The sequence below is a fragment of the Protopterus annectens genome, chromosome 9.part0 (assembly GCF_019279795.1).
Source record: "Protopterus annectens isolate FY-2018-M chromosome 9.part0, PAN1.0, whole genome shotgun sequence".
In the NCBI taxonomy this organism is placed as follows: Eukaryota; Metazoa; Chordata; order Ceratodontiformes; family Protopteridae; genus Protopterus; species Protopterus annectens.
The window spans coordinates 1,728,733,555-1,728,757,780 of record NC_056743.1 but is presented as its reverse complement, the minus strand read 5'-3'; the positions used below and the strand labels follow the sequence as shown (position 1 = coordinate 1,728,757,780).

Here is a 24,226-nt window from a genome sequence, read left to right as displayed (position 1 = left end):
CAACCCAAGCTGCGGAAGCCCTTACAAATGCCTTCTATGAACACCTCCAGGACTGCATGGATCAGGCAATCCCAAATAAAACCAAGACTCTTTCCACAAAGGGCAAACGTCCAGTCTGGTGGACCCCAGCCATTAACAAACTTTACAATAAGAGGAGAAAGCTATTACATGATAGAACAAAATCCATAAAAGGGAAGTCACCCCTGATCATTATTAGTAAAAAATATGAGCACTCATAAAATCAACTAAGGCCAATTTTGAGAGAAAAATTGCCATGGATTCAAAGGACAATCATAAGGCCTTTTTCAGCTATGTTAGGAACCTGGGTGGAAACTCCCAGATATGCACAGAATTAGTCCAAAATGATACAAAAATCACTGAACCCACAGACATTGCCAACATACTGGCAGACAGGTTCAGTGCAAACTTCATCCCCCTCCCCCCCTAAAGGAGAGATAACTATCCCAGCAGAGTGTCGCCTCCCAGACATCTCAAATGCGCAGGTGAAAGCTGCTCTCTCTAAAGCTAAAAACACAGCATCAATGGGACTGGATGGTGTCCCCGGCTGTGTGCTACACGAGCTAAATGAGGAATTAAACCCGCACATAAGGCAGCTGTTTAATCTCAGCCTTACCACAGGATACGTGCCCAAGGAGTGGCGTACGGCAACTGTGGTCCCACTCCACAAAGGCGGTGCCTCTACAGACCCTGGTAATTACTGCCCCATAAGCTTAACAAGTCTAGTCTGCAAAACTATGGAGAGGATCATAATGGAGCTCATAAACAAAGATATAGGGGACTTGCAGACATTGGACCCGACCCAGTTTGGCTTCGTCAAGGGCAGATCATGCCTTTTGAACTTGGTCGACTTCTTGAAACAGTCACCAAGGCCATTGATGAGGAAAGGCAGTCCATACAGCCTACCTTGACCTTGCAAAGGTTTCGACACAATACCCCACTCGGGTATTGTAGAAAAACTTACCAGCTTAAATGTAAACCCATATGTCACAAGATGGGTTGCAAACTGGCTTAAGGACAGAACCCACAGGGTTAGAGTTGCTGGCGCTATGTCAGACTCCAAGCCGGTCACAAGCGGTGTTCCACAGGGCTCGGTCCTTGGCCCCCTATTGTTCGGCATCTACTTCTCAGAAGTACAGGCCAACATGGGAGGACTTTGGCTGACAAAGTTTGCAGACGACTGCAAACTGGGCACCATTGTGGAAAATGCATCGGACACGGATATCCTTCAGAAGGGACTCACGGAAACAGATAGCTGGTGCCAGAGCCATGGCCTGAAGTTAAATGCCGAAAAATGTATAGTCATACCCTTCGGGAAAAACAAGGTAACCCCAAGCTACCATATAGGTGGCAATCCACTAAGCACAGAAGAGGTTATCAGGGACCTGGGGACCCAGGTTGACAGTGGCCTTTCTTTTGACACTCACGTTGCTAAAGTGGTTAGAAAGACCTTCTACATTGCCCACCTGATCATGAAGAGATTCACATCCAGATCTAGTGAGGTCATTGTTCCCCTGTACTCTTCACTTATCAGACCAATGATCGAGTACAATGCCCCATTCGGGATGTATCGCACCCGACATCTGCAGCAATTGGAGAGACCCCAAAAGTTCCTCACCAAAAGGATAAAGGGACTCCAAAATCTGTCATATGCTGCCAGATTGAAGAAACTCCAGCTCTATTCAGTTGCATACCGTCTGCTCAGAGGTGACATGTGCCTGACATACAAGGCCATGTCCAACCCAGAATTAATGGACATGCTCCACCTCAAAAAATCCAAATCCACCAAAACCACTAGAGCAAGCGACTTAAACCTTAGCACGGATATAAATAGGATGTGCTAGAGGGATAGATTTATCACTCAGAGACTCCCTATGCTGTGGAATAAAATCCTGGTCCATGTGAGGCAGAGCACCTCGCTGGCTCTGTTCAAGAGAAATCTTGACCTGTGGATGGGAGATCATAGGTTTATCCCGGGAATCATCTCTGTGTCACTGCTGGACAGAGGCACAAATAAATAAATGTACTGTATTATCTAACAATCATACAGTACATTTAGCTAAAGACACAATACAGTCTAAATGAATTCTTTATTATTTAAGTTATTAACCACACAGTTATATGGCAGGTGGTAATGCCTGTGATAGCTACTGATTGAAAATAATGGGACTGCAGGGTATCAATTCATGTACCATCAGGCTGAAACATGGAATCTGCTATGATATTCAGATTACAGGGAGGTTGTCCCATGCACAGCTGCTGCCACAAGGCCTCTAAACCCATCTGGTCACTGCTTCATAGTATTAAAAGCACACTTGCTATCCCAGGTGTTGTACAGATGCCAAACTGTATATGTATCTGTGACAGCTGCACAGTGTACAAATCGTAAGTACACACACACACACACACACACACACACACACACACACACACACACACCATCTAATTTGGGGACACTGCATTCTATGTGCAATCATGTCACATTTGTCTATCCTTATAGTCATACATAGGTTCAAAGGTGTTACTAGGCTAACGACCACAAGAGCCTTTTTAAGCCTAACCATGCATCCCAAATCTATGCCAACTTCTTATACACTTGATAAGAGTAAGCAGGAGCTTGGAAGATGAAATATTTACAAGCAGGGGCTGGGAGATTAACCATTTACAGGCTGCCTGCGTCCATTAGAGACATAGATGTCAAACCAGGGATGAGTTTCCTGTTCTCCATCCAATTGTCTGAGATACACTTGAATTGGATTAGGGAGGAACTCTGATTCACATGGATGGGGACCCTGTTCCAGAGAAGGGGTAGTCTCTGAGATGCATACCTGTCTCTTTAACAGGACCTATTTATATCAAAGACAAGGTTTAAGTCTTTAGAATGAGTTATTCTGATGCTGTTTGTTTTGTGGATATGCAGGAGGTCCATCAGAGTGGGGTCTGACAATACTTTGTATGTCAGGCATAGATTTCTCCTCATGAGCCTGTAGGACACAGAATACAGGGATTGGGCCTTAAAGCAGTTTGCATAGGACATTTTACTTATTGCCTGTATCCTTTTAGAGAGGAACCTCTGTGGAAATTCCATGTTTTGGATATACCTGGTTAGGTTCATACCAAAGGAGAAACTGTATTCTGTGATAGGTCTGATGAATACTGAATACAGTGGAACAATGACTTCCTTGAACCTAGATGCCATACCTTTGTTTATAAGTTGCACAACATGGAATGATTTCCTCACTACTGTAGACATGTGATGGTCAAAGGCTAGATCACTGTCTATGTCTGTCCATAAGTCCATAAATACCGGGTCAGCTGTTAGAGGTGTGTTGTCAGTATGATAGTTACCAGGTGTAGAAGACTTCCTGCAGGATACTATTAGGCATTTTTTGGCATTTAGTTTTAGTCCATGGCTTTGACACCAATTGTTTTTCTGTGTCAGCCCTTCCTGGATAGCATCTGTGTCAGTGGGGGATTCAATGGCATCACCAAATTTGCAAGAATCTGCAAATTTAGTCCTCCAGAGGCCTTAGATATTGGCCTTGACTTCAGATGACTAAGGGATCATCCCAAGACCAATCCCTGAAGCACTTAAGTTGTGACTAGCCTCTTTGTAGAGGCAGGCTTCCCAATAATAACTTCCTGGTCTTATTTGTGAGCTAGCTGGCTATCCACCGGGTGATATAAGGATCTGTACCTAACCTCCTGAGTTTGTCAATACTGCCCAAGTGAGGTATTGTGTCAAATGCTTTAGCTTGGTCAAGGTATGGAGTGTAAACCACTTTTCTCTGATCCATTGCTTTAGTGAACTTCTCAAAGAAGTCTACCAGGTTGAGCAGGCATGACCTGCCCTTCGCAAAATGAAATTGTGTTTGGTCCAATGTCTGTAGGTTTCCTATGTCATTATTGATCATTTCCATGATAATTCTTTCCATGGCTTTCCATATGAGACTAGTGAGGCTTATGGGGCATGCAGTTTCCAGGGTCTGTAGATGGCCCACCTTTGTACAGAGGGGTGACTGCTGCTGTTCTCCATTTGTCAGTTGCGAAGCCTGTTTGGAGGCTATAGTTAAATAGCAATTATAGAGGATCTGATAGGTTATGTTTCACGCTGTTTAGAAAGCATAGTGGGATATTGTGTTATTTGCCTTAGAGATGGAATTAAATATCTGTTCCATGGAGATAGCAGGGGAAGCTATATTTGATGGCATTTCCTGAGAGAAATTTGAGGGAAAGACTGGGGTAAAGTTGGATCTGAATTTGTCAGCCAGTAGGTTTGGTATATACTCTCGTTCAGTGTAGGTGGCTGCATTTACAATGAGCTCTGCACACAATTGTGTATTGCCTTTAAGGTTACAGACATAGCTAAAGAATGCCTTGTGGTTGGCCTTGGCCTGGGAGGCCAAATTTACCTCACATTTGACTTTTTTAGACGTTATTTGTTCTCTGGGTTGTTTGTTCAGTTTGCAAGTGCTTTTATCATGCTGGGTGCTGCACCTCCTATTTTTTGCCATGATTTTTTTTCCTTCTGTTATATAGCCTATTGATGTTGTGATTCCACTAGGGTGGCTTGTTGTTTGAGATAGTTCTGTACTTGTTCCTGTTGGGTGCAGCTGCCTGTATGCAGTTATTAACATGTATTTATTGGATTTCTATGAACAGTTCTGCATAGGCAGCAGTGTTCGTAGGGTTTGTGGGGGGGTTGACATTTTGTTAGGTTATCACTTAATAGCAGGAAGTTAGCTTTAGAGTAGTTCCTGAATATTCCAGGGTTAACTGGGGTTCCAGGTTTTTTTACTTCAAAGGAGACCATTATGTGTTCTGACCTCATCAGAGAAGACATTACACTAGGAGGTGTGGAGCACTCTCCCATATTAGTGAGGACCAGGTCCAGTATGGTTGCACTCTTGGTTGGTGTATTGATAATCTGGTCCAGGGAGTTTGTGTTTACAAAATTCATGAATCTCTATGCTTGTACATTTGGTGTCATATATGACTGCCAGTTAATAGTGAGGTAATTAAAGTCAGCCATAAAGCTGGCATTGGGCTGGATAGTAAGAGTTTTCTGTAAGTTTAAATACATGGTATGGATTTCCTAGGACATAAAGGGGGATTTATAGCTTGCAAGGAAGTAGTATTATATTTTGCCTACTGTGATTTGAATGTGGAGAAGCTCAAGTGTATTGCTCTGTTTTTCCAGCCTTGAGGTATATTTATTTTTGATGCAAACTGAGACACCTCTACCTTTAGTCCCTGTCTGTGTAGTAACTGGTCTAAATGTGTGGAAGGCATTATAACCTTGCATTGTCAGTGTGCTCTCCATGGCTTTAAACCATGTCACCACACAAACATCAGCATTATCTAGGGTGAAGAAGCCTTGTAGTGAGTGGAGTTTTTTACTTAGACAACTAGCATTGAGCAGTAACATCTTTAGATTTCCTTGGTTTTGATTTTCTATGTCAGAAGTACTTTCAGTTTTGCATTGCCTAATAAAAGACACTATTGGGGAAGACCATGTTTAAGGTAATATTCAAAAGTCTCGAGAGGAGAGGTGCAAACCATCTCTGGCAAAGCAGAGTGGTCTGTTGACAATCTCCTTCCATGCTGACAAATATTGCACTCCCTTAGAATGACACCAGGAATTAAGCCAATTATTTGTCAGTTATCTTTTGTTCATATTGTGGCATAATTCTTGGAGAAGACAGAATGCTGTTCAGTGCTAGGCATATATCAGCCTGGGACACATATTCCAAGAGCTCCATATTGTCCCTCATCATATAGTCTAAGGAGGTATATCTCGGGTCATTTACACCCCCCATGGACTATGACTGGGTCATACTGGTACTTGTGGTCCAGTGACCCGAGTGAGTGCATAATTATGCAAATCCTGGCCCCTGATAAGCAACTGACTGTGGCTTTCTCCTTAATCAGCCTGGTGAGAGGGACATCAGTGTGTCTCACAATGGAGTCTCCAATGACTAGAATGTTGGATTGTCTGGTGACTTGCCTTATGAGCTTACAAGTAGAGGCTCCATGAGATGTGGCTGTATGTGTTGATGCGGGTGTTGTTTTGAAAGAGTGCATTTGGGAGCTGCTGATGGCATTTGTCATGTGTACTTCGTCTAGGAAATCTTTGGGTTTAGGAAGGATACATTTAAGTGCCCCGGCATATGTGGGTATATCTGTCTACTTTGAATTGTGTGTGATTAATGCAGCGTGTGTCCTATGACATTAGGAGTGCTTTTATGTGAAAGTTTTGCTACCAGTGATATCGCGTAAATATATCTTTCACATAACATATCAGTCTGTGAATTAACTGGTCGTTACTAAACAAGCAGCAATTTCTGCATTGCCTTAGGATGCCCATATCCATCAAGTTAGTAACAGAGACAGTGGGAAAGTTCATATGTATGGAACCAGACCCTTTTTTATTGGTTAGATATTTGGAGTGAGAATAAATTAATGGCAGGAGTATCCAGTTTGCAACTCTTGGGGCAGTGCTTGTCACTGCAAACTAGCTGTCCTGTGTGCAACTACATATTGGTAAAATTCCAATGGTGCTTTTACAGGAAAAATATCACTCAAGATGTCTGTGTCTATACAGGGCACTGCAAAACACCTGAAGAGAAACTAATAAGTAGACTGATGATTTATAGATGAAGTATTTAGGTAGACATTCTAAAGTTAGAAGCAAATCAAGCAGTACTTATTGAAAAGAAAGAATTAGCTTGTCAAGAATGATGAAAAGAGGGGCGTCACCTGAATGGCCACTGCCTGGCTGCTAGTGCTGGTATCACCACAGCTTCAATCTGCTTGGATACAATGCTCCTTTGATTCTTCTATCACCAGAAACAAAAAAGTAGCACAAATCTCAAGATGAGAATCAGGCCACAGCCTGTTTGGTGATCCACAGTCTTGTCCCAGATGATGCAAGCATGACTGATGCATTACTGATGCAAATGTAGGGTTGTTGTAGCCTTTCCAGGTAGTTGTGCTTGATAGCAACCAGACCAGTCACAAAGGTCATACACAGACACTCACTACTAACCAGAAACATTCAGGAATCTCCTTCTCTCATCAGGAGCAAAATATAAGCACAAATTCCGGTGGACAGAGGAATCACCCAGGCTTATAAGGACCTCAGGACCAGTAGCCTAGTACCCTGCTATGATCCTATGATCAATATACATAGATATACATATATACAGATGACATCTATACTACAGCTGGCAGGAGGTGTGTACAGTTCAAACTTATGTACAATTGAAATAAAATGTTTGGCACAATTGCATGCAGCAGTTGTGTAGCTGACCACCTCTGTGAATCATATCATATGTCACATGGCCATATTTGCACAGCACAGCAATGACTACACATACATTTCAGCAGATAAGGTTGTAGTTTTCTGTGTACTGTTGTGTTATGTAATCACATGCCTTATTGTTGATTTGTACAGGCTTTAGTTGTCATATTCTTTGTGAATATGCACGCCTCATTAAAAAAAGCCCATGGTTCATAGGTTCATAGATTAAAAGGTTCATTGATGATTACTAGGCTAAAGGCCCTAGTGGTCTCTTTAAGCTGAACCATACTTTCCCAAATGTATCTGAGATGACATGATACCCCAAGGTAATTATAAGGGTTGGAAATAGACTTGGACTGTCGGTGGGCAAGTATTTACAGGCTACATCTGTCCAGAAGAATCATAGGTGCCAGACTACAGGTAAATTTCCAATTCTCCATCTAATGGTCCAAGTTACATTTGAATTTGGTTACAGAAGAACTCTTCCTCAGATGGATGCAAAGCCTATTCATGAGGAGGGGTATTCTCTGTGGCACATATCTGTCCCTCCAGCATGTCCTATGCATGTTGAAGATGAGGTTTAAGTCCTTAAGTTGGGAATTTCTAATGTTGTTTATTTTGTGGATGTGCAATAAGTCCATAAGAACAGAATCAGATGATGCTTTGCAGGGCAGGTATAGATTGCTTGCAGCAGTGTGTATCAGACTGAGTAAAGGGATAGGTTTTGAGGTGGTCTGAGTAGGACATGTTGTTTAAGCCCTGTATTTTCTTTGAGAAACCTCTGTGGATGTGCAGTTGTTGCAAATGTCTGGTCAGATACATACCGAAGGGTGCATTTTACTCAATGAATGGTCTGATGAGGGCCTAGTACAGCAGAAGAATGATGTTCTTGGACCTAGATGTCATAGCCTTGCTTATAAGTAATTGTGCAACATTGTTTTCTCATCATTGTAGTCACTTGATGGTCAAAGGAAAGGCTACTTTCTATATGCATACCCAAATCCCTAACCACTGCATCCACTCTTGGGGATGTATTATCAATGTGGCCATTTTCAGGGGTGGCCATCTTTCCAATGGACACTATTATGCATTTCATTGCCCTGAGATTGAGACCATGGTTCTGGCACCACTTTCTGTGAATGGGCTTCTTGAGAGGTATTCGTGATTTTGGAGGTTTCTAATCTGTGCCTAGTTTACAGCTGTTTGCAGACTTGGTGAGCTAGAGGCCCTTGATGATAGAATTGACTTTAATGAAGTAGATGCTAAAAAACAGAGATCCTAGTACAGAGCTCTGAGGGACATTTCACTAGTAACTAGCCTCTTTCTGAAGGTAGCCTCCCCTATTCTAACTTTTTGGGTCCTATTTGTGATTCAGCTATCCAGCCATCAGGTAACGTATGAGTTTATGCTTAATTTAGTGAGTTTGTCTACAGTGCCTGACTGAGGTATTGTGTTGAATGCTTTGACTAGGTTGAGGTAGGCAGTGTGTAGCATCTTGCCCTTGTCCATGATTTTAGTGACCTTCTCCACTAGTTTGAGTAGCAATAACCTACCCATAACAAAATCAAACTGGGTTGGATCCAATGTCTTTAAGTTTCAATGGCATTGTTACCATTTCCATGATGATTCTTTCCATGGCTTTGCATATGAGACTAGTCAGACTTTTGGGTCTGTAGTTGCCTGGGTATGTAAATTGTCCATTTTTGCCTTTAATAATTCATCTTAATATGTGCTCTTTATCACTCAAAATTTGTATCAAATCATCTAAATTATCTTTTAACTGAGACTCATTTGATGTCAACCTAGACATTCTAAGAAATTGCCCCTTCACAATACTCTTAAAAATACAGGATGGATGCCCATTGGTCCTACACACATAAGAATTAGTTTTATAACTTTTTAAAAAAGTAGAGGTATGCAATTTATTATTAGTTTTATTTATGCTGATATCCAAAAAACTCTACGCTAATATCAGAAAATCTCAGTTCAAACTTCAAAAAGTTGCAAATATTTTCCAAATAGGCAAGAAACAAAATCAAATCAGTTTCATTACCTTGGCAATTCTAAAGGATACAATAAAAATGAATTATTAAAAGCAAAAATGGAAGCCTGCCAGCTTATACAGGATTTAGGCTTTTTTTTTAATATGGATAGGCATATCAAGCTAGTAATAAAGCTTCTAAAAGGGAGACAATGTGTTGTACATACAGGGATGGTGCACTGAGGATTCTACTCTGAATGGTACATAGGATCATAGGTTTATAGGTTCATAGGAGATTATGTGGCTAATGGCTTAAGGGCCCTTACAAGCCTAGCCAATATAACCCAATTTTACCCAATATATGGCCCCTAGGGTCAAGAGGATGGCATGGATTTGTGTCTGTGTATTGAGTATCTTATAGATTGCACCTGTCCATAAAGAACATAGGCACTACCCCAAGTGTGAATGTGCAAGTCCCCCTCCATTGATCCAAATTGCCAGAGAAGGGCTCAGCTTAATGTGAATAGGAAGCCTGTTCCAAAGAAGGGTCAATGTCTGCACTTTCTGAGACACATATCAGTCTCTCCAGCATGTTTTGTTTGTGTCGCTGACTAAGTTCTGATCCCTTGCAGACATGCAGCAGCTCCAGCAGGGCTGGACTTGTAAGTGCCGTGCAGGTCAGACATAAGTCACTCCTTAATAGTTGAGAGGAGACAGAGCAAAGAGATATGGTTTTAGTCTGTCTCCATAGTTTATGTTGTTTACACCCTGCATTTTCTTTGTGAGAAACGTCTGATGTCACTCCAGCTGTTGTCAGTGCAAAGTCAAATGCGTAACAAATGGCACATTATACTCAATTATTGATATAATGAGGGCTGAGTACAGCAGAACTATAATTTCCTTGGATCTAATGCCATGCCTTTACTTATAAGTTGTGCCACATGCAAGGATTCCTTCACTACTGTGGACACATGACGATCAAAGTTCAGGCTACTATCTTTCTATGTAACTAGATCTCTCACTTATGAGTCTACTGTAAGGAGTGTGCTATTGGTGTTGTAATTTTCAGGGGTATTTGACTTCCCTAAGTGTATAATAATGCAATTATTTGCATTTAGTTTTAGGCAAGGGTTGTGGCACCAATCATTTGTCTGATCTAGACCGTCCTGAAGGATATCTACATCATTGGGGATTCAATGATTGCCCCCAGATTGCATTCATTGGTAGACGTTGTCATCCAGAGGCCTTCCACATTAGCCTTGACTTCAGAGAAGTATATTCCAAACAGGAGTGGTCCCAGTACTGAAACCTGTGGCACACTACTAGTAACTGGCCCTCTTTCTGGATCTGGATTCACACACTTTAATCACGTGTCCTGTCCATGAGCCAACTGGCTATCCATCTGGTGACAAAGGGATTTATGCCAAGTTTTGTTACTTAAGTAGGGAATTGTATCAAATGCCTTGGCCAGGTCGAAGTAGGTAGTATGTACTGCTTAACCTTCATCCATGGTCTTAGTGACTTTATCAAAGAAATCCACCAGATTCATTAGGCATGACCTGCCATTGACAAAGCTAAACTGGGTCAGGTCCTGTGTTTGGAGGTTTCATATCTCATTATTTATCAGGTCCATGATTATTCTTTCCACAGCCTTACATATAAGACTAGTCAAATTTATGGGTCTGTAATTTCCTGGGTCAGTAGATGGTCCCTCTTTATGAAGAGGGATGACTATTGCTGTCCTCCACTCTACTGGGACAAAGCCAGTCCAGAGGCTGTGGTTAAACAGAATCCTAATGGGCTTGAAAAGTCCTGATTTAAGCTGTTTAAGTAGCAAGCTGGTATTTTGTCAAGCCTCACTGAAGCCATGTTTTTAGCTTTACAGAGTGCAGTGGCAACCTATTCTTTTGTGACAATTGCTGGTGGGGGACATTAACTAGGGGAGAGATGGAGTGATGGGGAGGTGAAATTTGAGATGAATCTGTTGGTCAGCCATGTTGCTATATCTTCCAGCTGAGTATAGGTTATGCCATTTACAACTAATTTTACACATTGTTGAGTGTTGCCCTTAAGACTGCGGACATAACTGAAAAATGCCTTATGGTTATCATTAGCTTTGGAGGCTTTTTATCTCAAAGTCTGCTTTCAGAGATATAACTAGTTCCCTGTTTGCTTGTTCAGATTAATGAGGGACTTACTGATTGGTTGTGCACATTCCCTCTTACTTCTTGACAGGATTTTCTTTCTTTTGTTGTGCAGCCTGTTAATAGCAGAGGTCCACCAGGGTGGCTTGTTTTTGTTGCTTGACCTGGGTTTATTTTGGTCTGGTACTACTATTTCTATGTAGTTGTTTATGTGGTCATACAGGGCTTTGGTGTATGCCTCTGCAAAGGTTTCTGTGTTTTTAGGGGAGCGTGCAAACAAGCTATGTCATCCCTTAATAAGGGAGAATTTACATTAGAGAAGTTCTTAAAGTTTTTGGGGTTAGGTGGATGGATTAGTTATACCTTTATTTCAAGGGAGACCACTTTGTGATCTGATCTTACCACTGAGTACATCACACTAGATGAGGTGCAGCACTTTCCCATATTTGTGAGTAACCAATTTAGGATATTTGCTCCCCTAGTGGGAGTGCAGACTAGCTGCTTCAGGACATTCAAATTTATAAAGTCAAGAAATCTTTGGGTCTGCATGTTAGTGGTCATGTATGTCTCCAAATTAATGGAGGAATAGTTAAAATAATCCAGGAGTATGATATTAAGCTGGATGGTGAGTGATTCTAGTAACTTCAGGTATGGAGTATGGGTTTCCTTGTTCATGGTGGGGACCTGTAGCCAGCAAGAAAACAGTAATGGATTGTTCCCATGGTTAATTAGACATGGAGTAGCTCAAGAATGTCATATAGTTTGACCAGCCTTGAGGTTTGCTTATCCTTTCTATAGATAGATACGTCTCCACCTTTTGCTCTTTCATGTTCAGTGGGTGTTCAGAAATATTAAAGACATTATAACCATGCACTGCTGTAGTATTTTCCGTGGGTTTGGGGTTTGGCTTTATGGGCATGAATGTGTCCATTAAAAGACTTAAAGAGAAAAAAAAAAGTCATGAGCATTCAGAATTGCCATACAGCTGAAACACCTGAGGTCCTTAAGGAGTTATTTGCATATATCCCATTATCCTCTTTTACAATAGGTTTTAAGGAATCACACAGTGAAAACTCTAGCTTAGCAAGGATTTTCTTGTAATTTTTTGCTATTTGGTTTGATTGTGTGTCCTGTTCACTCTTTTATTTAGTGTTAGATGGGATATTTTGCTGATACCTTAATGCTTGTGGACATCAGCTGGGTAAGACAACCCTGTGTTTCTAAAGGTTAGCCAAACAGTCCACGTATTCAAAACTCGAAACACAAACCAACTTGCGAAATAAACGGCACCAGGTTACTCGCTCGTACTGAAACAAAACACCCACTTTTATTAACTTAAACGCACTTTAAAATGAACATTTTCATTTTACTAATAGTAAAACTTCCTCAGAAAATATTTGAACATACAAAAAACTCAATCCTTAAGTAAACTTTTAGTTGAATTTGGCGCCAAAATTCGCCTCAATACGTAACACACCTTCTTAAAGCTATAAACATTATAGGTTCATAGGTTCATAGGTTCATACTAGGCTATCTGCCCAAGGGCATTTATAAGCCTAGCCCATAGTTATTTGGCTTTCGCCACCCCTTTAGTTTGAATAAAACTATGCCTATTATTTTGCTGTGCCTCTGTCAAGCAGTGACACTGAAGTAATCCCTGGGGTATATCTGCGATCCCCCATCCATTGGTCAAGATTCCTCTTGAACAAGGCCAGCGAGGTGCTCTGCCTCACATGTACCGAGATTTTGTTCCACAGCATAGGGAGTCTCTGGGTGATGAATCTGTCCCTCCAGCATGTTCTATTAATAACCGTGTCAAGGTTTAAGTCTCCCGCCCTTGTGGTTCTGAGGGATCTAGATTTTTTTGAGGTGAAGCATATTCATCAAATCAGGGTTTGACATGGCCTTATATGTCAGGCACAGGTCACCTCTGAGCAAGCGGTATGAGACTGAATAGAGCTGGAGTTCTTTCAGTCGGGCAGCATAAGACATATTTTTGAGACCCTTTATCCTTTTGGTGAGGAACTTTTGGGGCCTTTCCAGCTGCTGCAGGTGTCTGGTCAGATACATTCCGAATGGGGCATTGTACTCAATCATAGGTCTAATGAGTGATGAGTACAGGGGCGATGACCTCCCTTGATCTAGATGTGAATCCCTTCATGATCAGGTGGGCAATGTAGAAGGTTTTCCTAACTACTTTAGCAACATGAGTGTCAAATGAAAGGCTACTGTCAACCTGGGTCCCCAGATCCCTGATGACTTCTTCTGTGCTCAGTGGATTGCCACCTATATGGTAGCTAGGGGTAACCTTGTTTTTCCCGAAGGGTATGACTATGCATTTCTTGGCATTTAACTTTAGGCCATGGCTCTGGCACCAGTTATCCGTTTCTGTGAGGCCCTTCTGAAGGATATCTGTGTCAGATGTGTTTTCGACTATGGCACCCAGTTTGCAGTCATCTGCAAACTTTGTCAGCCATAACCCTCCTGTGTTTGCTTGTACTTCAGAAAAGTAGATGCCGAACAAGAGTGGACCCAGGACTGAGCCCTGTGGGACACCACTTGTGACAGGCTTTGAGTCTGACATGGCTCCAGCAACTCTGACCCTGTGGGTTCTGTCACTTAGCCAGTTTGCAACCCATCTTGTGATGTATGGGTTTACATTCAAGCTGATGAGTTTTTTGATGATACCTGAGTGGGGTATTGTGTCGAAGGCCTTTGCCAGGTCAAGGTAGGCTGTATGGACTGCCTTTCCCTCATCAATGGCCTTGGTGATGGTCTCGAAAAAGTCAACCAAGTTTAAAAGGCATGATCTGCCTTTGACAAAGCCAAACTGGGTTGGATCCAAAGTCTGCAAGTTCCCTATGTCTTTATTTATGAGTTCCATTATGATCCTCTCCATGGCTTTGCAGATAAGGCTTGTCAAGCTAATGGGATGGTAATTTCCAGGGTCGGTGGAGGCACCGCCCTTGTGAAGTGGGACCACAGTCGCCGTGCGCCACTCCTTGGGTACGTATCCTGAGGTGAGGCTAAGATTAAACAGCTGTCCTAACTGCGGGTTTAATTCCTCATTGAGTTCATGGAGCACACAGCTGGGGACACCATCCGGTCCCATGGATGCTGTGTTTTTTGCTTTGGAGAGAGCAGTTCTCACCTGGGCGTTGGAGATGTTTGGGGGGCTACAATCCTCTGGTATAGATATCTCTCCTTTTGGGGGGGGGGAGTTTGCACTGAACCTGTCAGCCAGTATGTTGGCAATGTGTGTAGGTTCAGTAATCTTCACATCATTTTGAACTAATTCTGAGCATATCTGGGAGTTTCCTCCTAGGTTTCTAACATAGCTAAAGAAGGCCTTATGATTGTCTTTTGAATCCTTGGCGATTTTTCTCTCAAAATTTGCCTTGGATGATTTTATGAGAGCTCTTAGTTTTTTACTTATAATGATCAAAGGTGTCTTACCTTTCAAGGATTTTGCTCTATCTTGTAGTAGCTTCCTCCTTTTGTTGTAGAGCTTGTTTATGGCTGGGGTCCACCAGACTGGACGCTTGCCTTTGGTACAAAGAGTCTTAGTTTTGTTTGGGATTGCCTGATCCATGCAGTCCTGTAGGTGCTGGTAGAAGGCATTTGTAAGTGATTCAGTGGTTTGAGTAATGTTTACCACTGGCTCAGGGGCCTTAAAGGAGACCACACTAGTTTTTAGAAGTGTGAAGTCGGCTTTTGAGAAGTTTTTCACTGTGGTCTTTTTTGTTTCAGGTGGGGGCAGGATGAGGACCTCCAGCGAGATTAGTTTATGATCTGATCTCACCAGTGAGGGTATACTTCGGTGTGGAACATTGTGATCCCATGTTCGTGATGATGAGATCAAGTATGTTTTCTCCTCTTGTGGGGATGGTGACTAGTTGTTCCATGGCATTTGAGTTTATGAACTCCAGGAACCTTTGGGCTAGAGTGTTTGGGCTTGAGTAGTGTTCCCAGTCTATATTAGGGTAGTTGAAGTCACCTAGTATGATGGTGTTTGGAGATACATTTATCCCTCCATTGTTTTCAGGAAGGCCATGTGAGGTTCCTGAGTTTGAGAGGGTGGCCTGTAACATGCTACAAATTGCAGAGCAGTCTTGCCTATGGTTAATTGCACCTGGATGGTCTCCGATGCATCGTGCATTGCCACCAACCTTGAGGTGTGGGTGTCCTTTATGAATATGGACACCCCTCCTTTCTTGGTGTTGTCCGGATTTTGGGGCCGGAGCATGATATGAGGTGAAACCTGCTAGTGCTGGGGTGCTCTCAGGAGCCTTGAACCAGGTTTCTGTCACAGCACAGACATCGATGTTCTCCATACTGAGAAGGGCCTCAGTGCGTGCATCTTGAGATTGAGACTTCTGGCATTGAGCAGCATTACCTTAGTTTTTACTTTTTGTGTTCTAGGGTGGTAGGTTTAGAATTTGAGCCTTGCCTAAAAAGGCACTATGGGGTGGCAAGAGCCTTTGCCAATATCCGAAGCCTAGGGGTGACAGGTGCAAGCCGTCCCTTGCGGCAGCGTGGCTTGTCCAGCATGTCATCCCAGGCAGACAGACATTGGATCCCCTTTGAATGACACCAGAATTTAAGCCAATTATTAAAGCTGATCATCTTATCACTGTATTGTGGCATCATTCTAGGTGAAGGTAGGATACTGCTCAAGGTCAGGGTCATACCTGCCTGGGCTACATAATCAGAGAGCTCCTCAATGTCTCTTTTCATGTAGTCCAAGGAGGTACGTCTCAGGTCGTTGACACCAGCGTGGACAATGACTGAGTCGTACTTGTACCTGCTGTTGAGAGACCTGAGTGCTTGTATTATGTGGCGGATTCTAGCGCCCGACAGGCAGCTTACTGTGACCTTCTCCTTACTCAGTCTGGTGAGCGGGACGTCAGTGTGTCTGACTATGGATTCACCTATGACAAGTATGTTTGGTGTTGTATTTGGCCTTAAGGGCAGTGACTGCTTTGTACACTGATTTTGTTGTTTATGTGTTGTTTGTGTGGTGTATTGAGTTTGCAGTTGCTTGGGTGTCTGCTTTGGAGGCCTCTGCTGTTTAGGTAAATTTTACTCAGAGCCTCGAGTATGTCTTAGTGTGTTTATGTGTTTGATTCAGTGGTGTGGTTGAGTTATGTGAGACTGGTATTGTGGTGTGTGTAGTTGCCTTCTCCTCCTGCCTGGTCTTGCCAGTCCTGAGTTGAGAGAGCTCAGCCTCCAGTCTGGCTAAATAGCTGCATCTCTCACAAGTGTTAGTGTTACATGGGAGGAGGAGATGGTTGTCCGTGTACATGAGGCAATTGTAACATTGTCTCAGAATTCCCAGATTCACCAAATGGGCAGGAGAGGATGCCAGCATCTGACCCTTCGACATGCTAGAAAGAATTATGAGTTGGTATGAGACAGAAAAGTAGTGGGCTTAGCAGGGAAGTGGGCAGTCCTGGGGGGTTTGCTAGTGAGAGATTTGTATAATATAGGAGTGCTTGACCTGCAAAGAGAATGCTTATAAGACAAGGGATATGCTTATAAGACAAGTGCTGAGCTTTTTGAGAAGAAAAAGCTATTTGGAACAAGTGCTGCACTTTTTAGTGTAGGTGTAAACTGTTTAGGTTCCTAACAGAGCAGTTCTAAGGGAAAAATTGAAGAACAGACTTTCTGGAGCCAGAAAGAGTTTAACCTTGTTTAACCGGCGCTGCCCGATGCTGCTCTAGTGGCAACTCCGCGCTAAAGCACGTTAAAGCGTGCTTGATAGCAGGGGCTGGAAAGAAGCAGGAATAGACCCAAAAGGGAAAATAAAACTACAGTTTCAAGTCAGTAACCACCTCTACGGGGGGCAGGGAAGCTGCTCAATGTTAGTCACTGCCACTGATGAACACAGAGACCCTCCTTCAGCCCAAGCAAAAATGGCTTCACAGAAACTTTCAAACAGTTCAGGAACAGCAAGCCTGTAACTGAACTTTTTTAACTCTCAGAAAAGTGGGAAAAAAGCAAGATTTTTTTTTTTTGTTTTTTACAGAGATAGCAGAGGTTCACAAGTAATATCAAGTTATAACAGTGCAGTAAATGACCCCACACAAGAGTGCTAGGTCAAGGACAGAAAATATGCAAGTTTTAAGAAAAAACGATTTAAAATTAAGTGCAAACAGGAAATTCAGCAAACAGCTTTTGGTTGTGCTCTAAATACAGCTACTAATACAGAAATCAAGTTTAACAAGCCAGAAAATGCTCAAGCTAGGCAGCTATGCAGAAAAACTTAGCAAATAAACAGAGAAAAAATACTTAAAATCTCAAAAGTGGCTCCCTTCTTCTCTCAGCATTTTTTCCTCTTGGAGGGTGCTTCACCAACAGCCAACAAGCCTGAAAAGACGCTCAAACCACGAGGCAACTAGGTTTTAAGAGAGGAAGATGAAGGAGTTATGGAAATGACCCCTAGTGGCCAATAAAACTACAGTTTCAAGTCAGTAACCACCTCTACGGGGGCAGGGAAGCTGCTCAATGTTAGTCACTGCCACTGATGAACACAGAGACCCTCCTTCAGCCCAAGCAAAATGGCCTCACAGAAACTTTCAAACAGTTCAGGAACAGCAAGCCTGTAACTGAACTTTTTTAACTCTCAGAAAAGTGGGAAAAAAGCAAGATTTTTTTTTTTGTTTTGTTTTTGTTTTTTACAGAGATAGCAGAGGTTCACAAGTAATATCAAGTTATAACAGTGCAGTAAATGACCCCACACAAGAGTGCTAGGTCAAGGACAGAAAATATGCAAGTTTTAAGAAAAAAACGATTTAAAATTAAGTGCAAACAGGAAATTCAGCAAACAGCTTTTGGTTGTGCTCTAAATACAGCTACTAATACAGAAATCAAGTTTAACAAGCCAGAAAATGCTCAAGCTAGGCAGCTATGCAGAAAAACTTAGCAAATAAACAGAGAAAAATACTTAAAATCTCAAAAGTGGCTCCCTTCTTCTCTCAGCGTTTTTTCCTCTTGGAGGGTGCTTCACCAACAGCCAACAAGCCTGAAAAGACGCTCAAACCACGAGGCAACTAGGTTTTAAGAGAGGAAGATGAAGGAGTTATGGAAATGACCCCTAGTGGCCAATAAAACTACAGTTTCAAGTCAGTAACCACCTCTACGGGGGCAGGGATGCTGCTCAATGTTAGTCACTGCCACTGATGAACACAGAGACTCTCCTTCAGCCCAAGCAAAAATGGCCTCACAGAAACTTTCAAACAGTTCAGGAACAGCAAGCCTGTAACTGAACTTTTTTAACTCTCAGAAAAGTGGGAAAAAAGCAAGATTTGTTTTTTGTTTTTGTTTTTTACAGAGATAGCAGAGGTTCACAAGTAATATCAAGTTATAACAGTGCAGTAAATGACCCCACACAAGAGTGCTAGGTCAAGGACAGAAAATATGCAAGTTTTAAGAAAAAACGATTTAAAATTAAGTGCAAACAGGAAATTCAGCAAACAGCTTTTGGTTGTGCTCTAAATACAGCTACTAATACAGAAATCAAGTTTAACAAGCCAGAAAATGCTCAAGCTAGGCAGCTATGCAGAAAAACTTAGCAAATAAACAGAGAAAAAATACTTAAAATCTCAAAAGTGGCTCCCTTATTCTCTCAGCGTTTTTTCCTCTTGGAGGGTGCTTCACCAACAGCCAACAAGCCTGAAAAGATGCTCAAACCATGAGGCAACTAGGTTTTAAGAGAGGAAGATGAAGGAGTTATGGAAATGACCCCAGTGGCCAATAAAACTACAGTTTCAAGTCAGTAACCACCTCTACGGGGGCAGGGAAGCTGCTCAATGTTAGTCACTGCCACTGATGAACACAGAGACCCTCCTTCAGCCCAAGCAAAAATGGCCTCACAGAAACTTTCAAACAGTTCAGGAACAGCAAGCCTGTAACTGAACTTTTTTAACTCTCAGAAAAGTGGGAAAAAAGCAAGATTTTTTTTGTTTTTGTTTTTTACAGAGATAGCAGAGGTTCACAAGTAATATCAAGTTATAACAGTGCAGTAAATGACCCCACACAAGAGTGCTAGGTCAAGGACAGAAAATATGCAAGTTTTAAGAAAAAAACGATTTAAAATTAAGTGCAAACAGGAAATTCAGCAAACAGCTTTTGGTTGTGCTCTAAATACAGCTACTAATACAGAAATCAAGTTTAACAAGCCAGAAAATGCTCAAGCTAGGCAGCTATGCAGAAAAACTTAGCAAATAAACAGAGAAAAAATACTTAAAACCTCAAAAGTGGCTCCCTTCTTCTCTCAGCATTTTTTCCTCTTGGAGGGTGCTTCACCAACAGCCAACAAGCCTGAAAAGAGATTAATTACGCTTCAGTGAAATTGTCTCACATTATATTATATTAGCATGCTCAAAAAATACAAAAAGATGGAATCTAAAGCATAAAACCTTTATCAACTGTTTAAAAACTGATTAAAACTTCCATTTGTTATTAAATGAACTACTATCTAAAAAAATATGTATGTTATATATATGATTTGAATCAATCAACTTCCTGTATTAATCTCAATATAAATGTCCTATGCACAAATCTATGTGTATTTTTTATCTGATGATTAAACATAATGTTTGTCAACAAAAACAGATGCAATAAACATTACTTTAATACTAAATGTATAAAAAACTGAGCATTATAATCTCAAATATAAATTAATTATAATATATATATAAAAATGTAAAAAATATAAAAAATATGTAAAAAATAAAATATATATGTAAGAAAATATATGTGTAAAAAATATGAAAAGAAATATATATATATATATATATATATATATATATATATATATATATATATATATGAAAATATATACATATATACCTTCCCTAATGCTATATTACTACCTATCTAAATTTCTCAATTTTAACAAACACATGATTGAACATTTATCATTAATACCAAGAAAAACATATGCATTTAATCTGATCTGCCAGAACAATTCTGCCCTTTCAAGTAATAAACTAACAGGCCCCCCTCTTGCATCTGAGGGTATTTGCTGGATTACTTTAAACTTAAATCTATGATCATGAAACATAAATATATGCCTGGCTAAAGCATTTTCATCTTTATTTTGATTGATACATCTCATATGTTCTGAGACTCTATCCTTTAAACGTCTATCCGTTTTTCCCACATAAAATGATGGATATCCTTGGCAGGTTGCTATGTAAACTACTCCCCATGAATTACAATTGTACCTTCCTTTTAAATATATATCATATCCATTGATATTTACCCTACATCCTGTGTCCATTAAATAACAAACAGAACAGGCTCCACATTGCAACATTCCCGGGTTCCTTACTAACCTGTCTTTCTGTTTCTGGAACAACTATTTGTCCTTCTCCAGACCATCTTAGGTTTAACCTTACATATAGATTTTAAAGTAGAATCCTCATTTAATAGAGACCAATTTTTTGTTATAATCCTTCTAAAGTCTTCTGCATCGACACTGAAGTTCATAACGCATACCAAATTAGAATTAATATCATTTTGATGAAGAAACTCTACCCTATTAAATGGTTCCACATTCTCCTCACTGATATCTTCAACTCCCATTCTGTTTAAATCACTGAGGATGGGTATATAGACTCCATTGCATCGCTTTCTGATAACTTCAATCATAATTTCATCTATAAAATTAGAAGGATATGCTCTATTCACAAACATAGTTTTTAATTTACTACATTCCAGTTCAAATTCATTATCTGTAGTTATCATTTTTGCCGCTCGGACAAATTGTCCCTTTAGTACTGACCACTTCTGATGAAATGGGTGAGCACTAGCAAAATGTAAAAATGTATTCGAATATGTAGGTTTCCTATATAGGGAAGCTTCATATTGTTTTAAATCCTTATTTTTTGACAATTTGATGTCTAAATAGGATACAGACAAATCATCATATGTATATGTGAATCTCAAAAATTCAGTTGTTTGATTCAACATAGCCACCAAGTTTTTAGCTATTTCTTCTGTTCCTTGAATGATTACAAAAATGTCAACTATAAATCTGACATACATTTTCACTACATCCTGAAAAAGTACATTGGGGAACACATATGTGTTCTCCCAATATGACATTACCATGTTTGCGTAACTTGAGCCGCATGGTGACCCCATCGCTACACCCTTCTTTTGTACATAATAATGTTTATCAAAAAAGATGAAGTTGTATGACAATATAATATCCAGGATTTCCTGTACCAGTGAAATCTCAGATACTGTAGCTTGTTTTTGACACATTCTTTCCCCTACCCATTCAATACCTTCATTATGGGGAATACTAGTATATAATTCCCTAACATCTATTGTCAGGAAATTGAAATCATCATTATATTCAAAATTATTCAATCTTTTTAAAAAGTCCAGGAATCCTTAATAATCCATTCTTCTTGCTCAACATACCTTTTTAATATTGAATCGATGAACTTTGCACATGCATAAGTTGAGGAATTTCGCCCATCTACTATGGGTCTGAATGGGGGTTTATACAAGTTCTTATGATTTTTTGGCACTCTGAAAATACATGGAACTCTAGGTGAAGGCATAGTTAAAAAATGAAAAATTTGAATATCAATTCTTGCTTCTATAAACAATTCGTTTATGAAGCTTTTGATAAAATGATTAGCTTTATTATATTCATTAATTGATGTCATTTGATAAACTTCAGTTGCCAAAATGTCTCTAATTTGTGCCATGTAATCTGGAATGTCCATAAAAACTAAACCCCCTCCTTTATCTGGACTCATTATTCTGATATTAGCTTGCAGCATAAGGTTCAAATCATCTCTTTCTTTGTTTTTGTTTTACTTAAATTATCAGTGAATTTTATATTAGTTTGACTTAAATTCCTGATATCCAATTCACATATTTTTTCAAAAGTAGCCAGAGAGAAATGTAAAGGTGGATTATAACAACTTGCTATTCTAAATTCATTATTAAATTTATCTTGTTGTACTCCAAATAGTTGTTTTAAATTAAGCTTTCTTACAAACAATTTAAGATCCCAAATTGTCTCAGCTGAATTCATTCTTTTAGATGGCACAAAGGTTAAACCTTTAGCTAACATAGTTGCTAAACTCTCTGTAACCTGAAAAGAAGAAAAATTATAAACAGCAACATCATTTTTATCATTTTTAATGATGACAAGTCCATTCTGTTCTATATTAAGTTGTGTCATCTCCTGTTGTTCTGATTTCTTCTCTTGTTGTTCCATCGATTTCTTTGTGGATATCTCCGAAAACTCTGATTATTATTTTTACTAGTTGTTGTTGTCCCATTTGATGCTCCCTCCGTTGGGTTATTATTGTTACTACTTTTCAAACGTTCACTTCTTCTCACTGGATTTTGACCAATATCATTTTTATCCTGTTGTTGCTGTTGATTTTGTTGTTGTTCAACTGGACCATGAGGGTTGGGAATATTCTCACTTACAACATTATTGGTGTTTGGTACATTTTCATTATTGGATTCCATAAAGTCATCTAACGTATCCAAATTTGTATTTTTATTGTTATGCCAAACCTGCATAGATGGTGGTTTAGGGTAAGCTATTCCCTTTTCATATTGTGCCCTATCCCTCTCCAGTTTTTTGACTTTTATTTTTCTCATTTTATCTATGTATTGTTCAATGCTCTGAAAACTTTGTATATAATCATATTTATATCTTAAAAAGTCCTTATGCTGCTTTATAGATGTGTCCAATTTCTCTATTGTATCCCCCAAATCTTTCATAATGATAAACTAATGTTTAATCATTGTCTGCATAAGAAGAAAACCTTGCTGGTCAAATAAACTTGTCAAATCCTTATGGAACTGGGATCCCGCGATTAAACCTGTAGGATACCGCCAACTACGAAGGCCCTTCGGTACTATTTCTATTCACAAACATTGTTGAAAATATTCAATTTCCAATGACAACTTCTTATATTTCAACATGTTTGCATCTAAGTCATTAAGTAAATTAGCCAAAAATATATCCGTATTCTGAGAATCAGTTTGTTCGATTATTACTTGATTAGAATTGAGCAAACCCAATAGATGCTACGAGCCAATCTTTTAAGTTCGGTATCTGTGTTGGTTCACTCAAACCTGAATGATTAACCTGTGCTCCCATATCAAAATTAACATAAAATCGTATATATAACATACATATGTTTTTTTAGATAGTAGTTCATTTAATAACGAATGGAAGTTTTAATCATTTTTTAAACAGTTGATACAGGTTTTATGCTTTAAATTCCATCTTTTTGAGCATGCTAATATGATATAATGTGAGGCAATTTCACTGAAGCGTAATTAATGTTTATAGCTTTAAGAAGGTGTGTTATGTATTGAGGCGAATTTTGGCGCCAAATTCAACTAAAAGTTTGCTTAAGGATTGAGTTTTTTGTATGTTCAAATATTTTCTGAGGAAGTCTTACTATTAGTAAAACAAAAATGTTCATTTTAAAGTGCGTTTAAGTTAATAAAAGTGGGTGAAACAGTCCACGTATGCTGTGCTGATGTAGCCGTAAGAAGACTCAAACATGCATGTCTGTAACTACTAGGGTTTGGCTTTATGGGCCTAAACTTGTCCATTAACCGACTTGAAAAGAAAAAAAAATGGCCATTCAGAACTGCCATATAGCTGCAACACCTGATGCCCTTAAGGTGTCATTTGCATATATCCAATTATTCTCTTTTTCAAGAGGTTTTAGAAATCACACAGTGAAAACTTTAGCTTGGCTAGGATTTTCTTGTAATTTT

The 24,226-nt window shown here is 40.0% G+C and overlaps 1 protein-coding gene across 3 annotated transcripts in view; it reads left to right on the top strand.

The window, feature by feature from the left end:
• The window catches only part of LOC122812232 (adhesion G protein-coupled receptor E2-like), a 1,489,088-nt gene that overhangs the window by 326,634 nt on the left and 1,138,228 nt on the right, over window positions 1-24,226 (top strand). The window lies entirely within an intron of this gene.